Source organism: Benincasa hispida, chromosome 12, assembly GCF_027475165.1.
Source record: "Benincasa hispida cultivar pf3 chromosome 12, pf3_genome.v1.1, whole genome shotgun sequence".
NCBI lineage: Eukaryota > Viridiplantae > Streptophyta > Magnoliopsida > Cucurbitales > Cucurbitaceae > Benincasa > Benincasa hispida.
In genome coordinates this window covers 70,922,679-70,928,678 of record NC_143489.1, presented here as the reverse complement: position 1 = coordinate 70,928,678, position 6,000 = coordinate 70,922,679, and positions in this window count along the sequence as shown.

Genomic DNA, 6,000 nt, shown 5'->3' with positions numbered 1-6,000 from the left:
TATATAGGTACACTCTAAACATTCACCAAATCAAAGTCGAAGGAAAGAGAAAGACAAATCAAAATTCTACTTCAAATTCACATGAAGAATTGAGTATATTTCGATTTTTTTTTTGGAAAAAAAATTACTTGAATTTGGGATAGTAAATTAAATTTACAATTAAAGTGAAGCATAAATTCTACTTTAGTTCAAATTAAAGTTTACTCGGGAACAAGAAAGTCAAGGACTGAAATTTATCTCTTGGCAAAAATGTGTCAAACAAACAAAAATTCAAATCAAATTTTTGAGCTAAATTCTCATATTTTGGTCAAAATGATGCATCAAAATAAAGGTGTTAAAATCCCACTTTGATTCTGAATTATCTTTTTCGAGATCTATCCACTGTATAGACGTGCATAAATCTTGAAAAGGGGGCATTTGTTGAATGAGGAATTTTGGACCAATCACAAGTTTCCACATCGTTTACTAAATTAATGACGAATTCCTAAATCATTAAATTTGGGTCCAATTAGAAGTTGACGTATGTCCCGAATTGAATTGAAGACAAATTTTGATGACGACATGCGGTTGAATCAGATGAGATTAAATTGGCTCAATTTGATATTATTATTTGATATTATTTAGGTGAATTGGACCCAAATTTAAAATCAGACCCAAAGCCAACAAATTGGGCCCAAGGGCTAGGCCCATGGACCAACCAACCAAGCCTAAGCCTACGAAACCCGCCTGAGAACTCTATGAATAGAGAAGTTTTCTTCATTTGTAAGGGTAGCATTTTGTACATTCAGAGAATGCAGCGAGAATTCATCGACAAGAAAAAGACTCCCAAGACTCTTGATGTTGCACTCCTATAAGAGAGAAGACCCTTGAAGACACAAAGACTCTTCCAAGACTTCTACTCCAAGCTTCCAAGACTTCTACTTCAAGCTTCCCAGACTTCTACTTCAAGAACATTTGGTGTTTTTCTTATGCAAGTCAAGTACATCCACCTAACTGAGAGAGAATCAGAGGATCAAGTATTAGAGATCGAACCACATCACATTAAATCAACTTCACCATCAACACCAACTCGAGTTCAATTCCACGAAACAAGTTTCTCAGAAGCCTCGTGTGAACAATCATATAAATGAAAAAAAATTACAATAATAATTATAAATATACGAAAGAACCCTTTTTTTTAATTCCTATGATGCGGCACGTCAAGGCACTTCTTCAATGGTCCCCGTCCGCCCAGCCTACCGACCCACCCTGTGACATTCACTGGGCCAAGAGCACCACCTTGAGTAAAAGCTTCGACGGCCGATTGACTAAAATGAGGATCCCAAATTGCATGAGCAATCGGTCTTACATGTAAAGGGTCTTTTACCCATGCTTCAAAATTGCCTTGCCAAGCTACATGAAACAGATTTCCGAAAGTCTGTAGAAAAATTATTGCTAATTGCCCCAAATGAGCTCTACAAAATTATTATGAAGCTATGCGACTAGAAATTGGTCCCTATGATCGAAGTTATATACTCTATAGCATAGATTTGTTCCACAGTTTGGGTCTATTTACAACTAGTTAATTAAGAATTCTCAGATATCGAGTAATAGAAATAGTCTAATACTCCACCTTTGTCATATATTCCACACATCACATTGTTGTTGTTGAACTGTGGAGAAAAGATGTATTGATGGGAGAGGTGGAAGTACTTAACAAAAGGGGTTGAGGGAGAAAAGGGTTTACCACATTTTAAAACTTAAATGTTAGGGCACACATAAAAAACAAAAAATTGAGCTTTCCGCCCTTTTTTTCTAGCTTTTTTTGTTTTCCCCCTCTTTTTTATACCATAATTCGTAAAATGCTTAAAAAATTATTAAAGGGGATATTTCTTGTAGTGGAGGATAGAATAGAAATTCTCAAAAACTTTAGGGACAAAAGGGAACCCTTTTAATATAGTATAGATATAGATGATCAAATGTTTGAAGTTCTTTTGAAGACTATTGATTTCTTCCAATGGTGCACAAGACAGAAGATTAATTGGGAAAAATCAGTTCTTATTGGTCATAATGTAGATGAGTCCAAGCTTATTTAGTCTACAAGACACGATTTTAAGGTGGAGACTTTCTTTTCTTTATCTTGGTTTACCCTTTGGGGGTTATTCGAAAAGAGCCTCTTTCTAGCAATCTATAATTGTTAAATTTTAGAGGAATATCGATCAGTGGAAATGATTCACTCTCTCGAAAGAAGGTTGTTTAGCCTTATGCATTCGGTATTGGCTAATCTTCCCATATGTTATATGACTACTTTCCATATTTTCTTATCCCAACTTATCTTCCTTTCACCTCACATATATAACCATTACCAATAAATACATAATCCAAAATTCTCTTACTCTAACTTATCTTCTTTCCTCATGACATACATGATTAAATACCAACAAATCGCCAATTTGAAAAAAAAACTTCGAGTCTAAGAAAAACCCACAACTATGAAAACCCTAATGGTGTCCTAACCTTTTACATGCATACTCAAGAAAGTTTCCAAACTTATTTGTGTCAAAACTTATTCCCTGATGTATTATAAATTTTTCAACGAATACTTCACTTTTCAATTTTGATGTCTATTCCTCTGAATTACCCCATCTATCCACCACACTCCATGTGTCTTTTCCCGTCTACGGCGACTCGATAATTTCTAAAAAATCTAAGATACGGATTCGTATAGGATACGCCATTTTTTATATATATTTAACATAAAGAAAGATACTAACTCTAATCCACCAAAGCATAAGATATCAAATTAATAACATCAAGAATCTTAATTTAATCCTCCAAATATATATTACAATGTTTTTAGTACAAGTAGACAAGAAATTTTAAGCACGTACAAATCTTTAATCTTAAATCTTATGGAAGAATTTGATGATTGACCTCGACTTGAGCATGAAGATGCCACATTACCTAACTACCGTTAAAATTAAAGGAGATTTCAAAAGAGAATGAAAAAAATAAAATAATAAAATAAAAATAAAAACAAAGCGCTTGAGAATTGAAACTGACCAGCGACGGAGGCGACAAGGCACGATGAGGGTGATCGGCGGTGAGCTGAGGTGCGAAGAAGGTATAATGTCGTGACTCATTGAGGCACGAAGATGATATGATGCAGAGAAGGTTTGTTCGATGTTGCCACCTCATTTACTTCACCACCCTAATAGCTTAACTCCTATTAAAAAAAAAAGTGGGGGTAAGTTGTTAAAAAAATGGTAAATTAAAAAAAAAAGCATAGAAAAAGGAGAAGGTGGAATTAAAGAAAAATGTTAGATTCAGTTCATTATTTAAATTTGACTTATTCTTACCAGAAAAGAAATAAAAAGTAGAAAAAAGGTAAATATAAAAAAAGGAAAAAAAAAACAAAAAAATCGAAAAAATCGAAAAAAAATCGAAAAGGAAAGAAAAAAAAGAAGAAAAAAGAAAAAAGAACAAAAAAAAAAAGAAAAGTGAAGAAACACGAAAAGAGAAATGAAAAAAAAAATATGAAGAGAAAAAGAAGGGAATAGATAACATAAGAAAAAAAAAAAGAAAAGGAAACAAAAATAAAAGCAAAAAACAAAAAAGAAAAAGAAAAAGAAAAAGTAAGCAGAAACGGAAAGAAAAATGGTGAAGATGAAAAAAACAAAAAAAAAAGAGGTAAATGTAGAAAAAAAAAGGACAACATTCTTTTCCAAAATTTCTTCATCCATCTCTTTCTACCTCTCTCCCCTTCTTTCTCTCCGTACCTTGTAAAGAAAAAAATCACACTCCCTCTTTCTTTTCTCATCTTCTTCGACAAGCAAGGCCACAAGTACATTTGGGAACACATGCCAACATCGGTGATGATCGAACGGAGTTTCTAATGGTATGCACAAACAAATAAAAAATGGATTTTGCATAAAGGAAAGTGAAAAAAAAATAGAGATTTCAATTTTTTTTTTAAAAAAAAAAAGCCGAAGACAAAGAAGGACAAAAAAATGATGGACTCTCTATTCTTCTATATGATAGCAACAAACAGGTTTTTCTATATAAACAAAAAAAAAAGCCTCGAGTTAAGGAGGTCACTATAAGTATGAGAATTGACTACAGTCAAATATCTACATATTATAAGGCAGCCATCATGAGAGATATTATGTAATCAATTCATAGTCGATCCTGATTACAAATTGATACTATGCACTCAATTCATAGTCCATATGTGGTCTCAGCAACAAATTGTGAAAAAGAAAAAGATAGAAATGAAGATGCAAGAAGAAGAAAAAAAGAAGAAAAGAGATGGAAGAGGAGGGAAGATAGAAAATAAAAAATAAAAATGAAGAAAAAGAACAGGTTTGATGTGGATAAAAAAATAGAAAAATGAGAAGAGAATCAAATCCCATCCAACAAGGATTCAAATTTTAACAAAATATCAAAATTTGGGTAGTTATTAGAATTTACAATTTGTAAAATTCAAAAATTTATTGCGATTCTATGAAAAGTCAATTGATGCACAAAATTCTCGGAAAAAAGTTCAAAATATCCCAACTCAGTTTTGATGGTTCATAAATTCCAGTTATTTTGAAGGAAAATTTAAATTAAATCCAAATGAGTTTCGGGTTGAACTCTTCATCTCAGTTTAAAGAAAAATGATGGTGTATTACGACATTGATCTTTTTGTAGAGTTTAATTCAAATCCAACAAACTTTTTGAATTGAATACAAATTATATTCAAAATCAAATCATTCAAGTTAAATTTGTTGTACTCCAAATTTTATTGGAATAAAATTAAAATCATATTCGAAATTCAAGGCAAGATTCGAGGTATTTTACCCCAATGTCAAAGCTTCGGCATAATTTAAGTATTGCCTCAAATCAAAACTTGGGTACACTCCAAGCTTCACCAAATCAAAGTTGGAGGAAAGAGAAAGACGAAGTCAAAATTCTACTTCCAATTTTCATCAAGAATGGAGTATATTCCAAAATCTAAAAAATGGTAGGATTTGGGATACTACTTAAAACTCAATTTTCAATTAAAGTGGAGAATAAATTCTATTTTAGTTCAAATTAGAGTTTACATGGGAATAAGAAAGTCAAGGACTAAAATTCATTTTTTGTTTATTTGGATCATGATGATGCATCAAATTAAAAGAGTCAAAATCATATTTGGTTTCAAATTACATTTTTCGAGATTCACCCACCATGTGCATAAATCTCGAAAATGGGTATTTGTTGAATAAGAAATTTCGGCGAATCACAAGTTGCCACATCATCAGCGAAAGCTGGGCCTATTGGAAAAATTATAAGTTGGATCGGGTCGAGTAATTAAAGTCCCTTGGGACAAATCCAGTGAAATGTTGCATCAAATTGAAGTTTAAGCCAAGCCCAATTTGGGCCCAATAAAGCAATTGGGTCCAAGCCCAGGTAAAGCCCATGAGAAATCTCTATAAATAGAGGTCTTACCTCTTCATTTAGGGGGAGGTTGGAAAAATTAAAAGCCAAAGCTCTCGAAGATCTAAGAATTTGAAGAACACAACTCCTTCAAGGCTTTGAAGATCAGAAGACATACTAAAGTTCCGAAGATTAGAAGATATATCATAACTGTGAAGATTAGAAGACATATCGAAGCTGTGAAGATCAGACGCCATAATAAAGCTCTGAAGCTCAGAAGGTATATTAAAGTTCTGGAATTTAAGCTCCCAAGATCCAAGTATTGAAGCTTCTAATTCTTGAAACCCAACGCTGTCAAGCTCTCAAGTGTTGAAGATTGAAGCTCCTCAAAGTTTCAAAGACTAAAACACTCAAATTTTAAAGAACTGAAGATCTAAACTATCTTAAGGTTTAAAGATTAGAAGACTTCAACAAACTGACTGTATCTTCACAACCTACAAGCTGAAGATTTAATCTCCTCAAACTCAAGGAAAAGCTCACAGGCCGGTCCAAAATGATCAACAGCCTTAAAGACTACTCCAAGTAGGTCAGAAATTCTATATTAAAAAAGCCTAGAGAGAA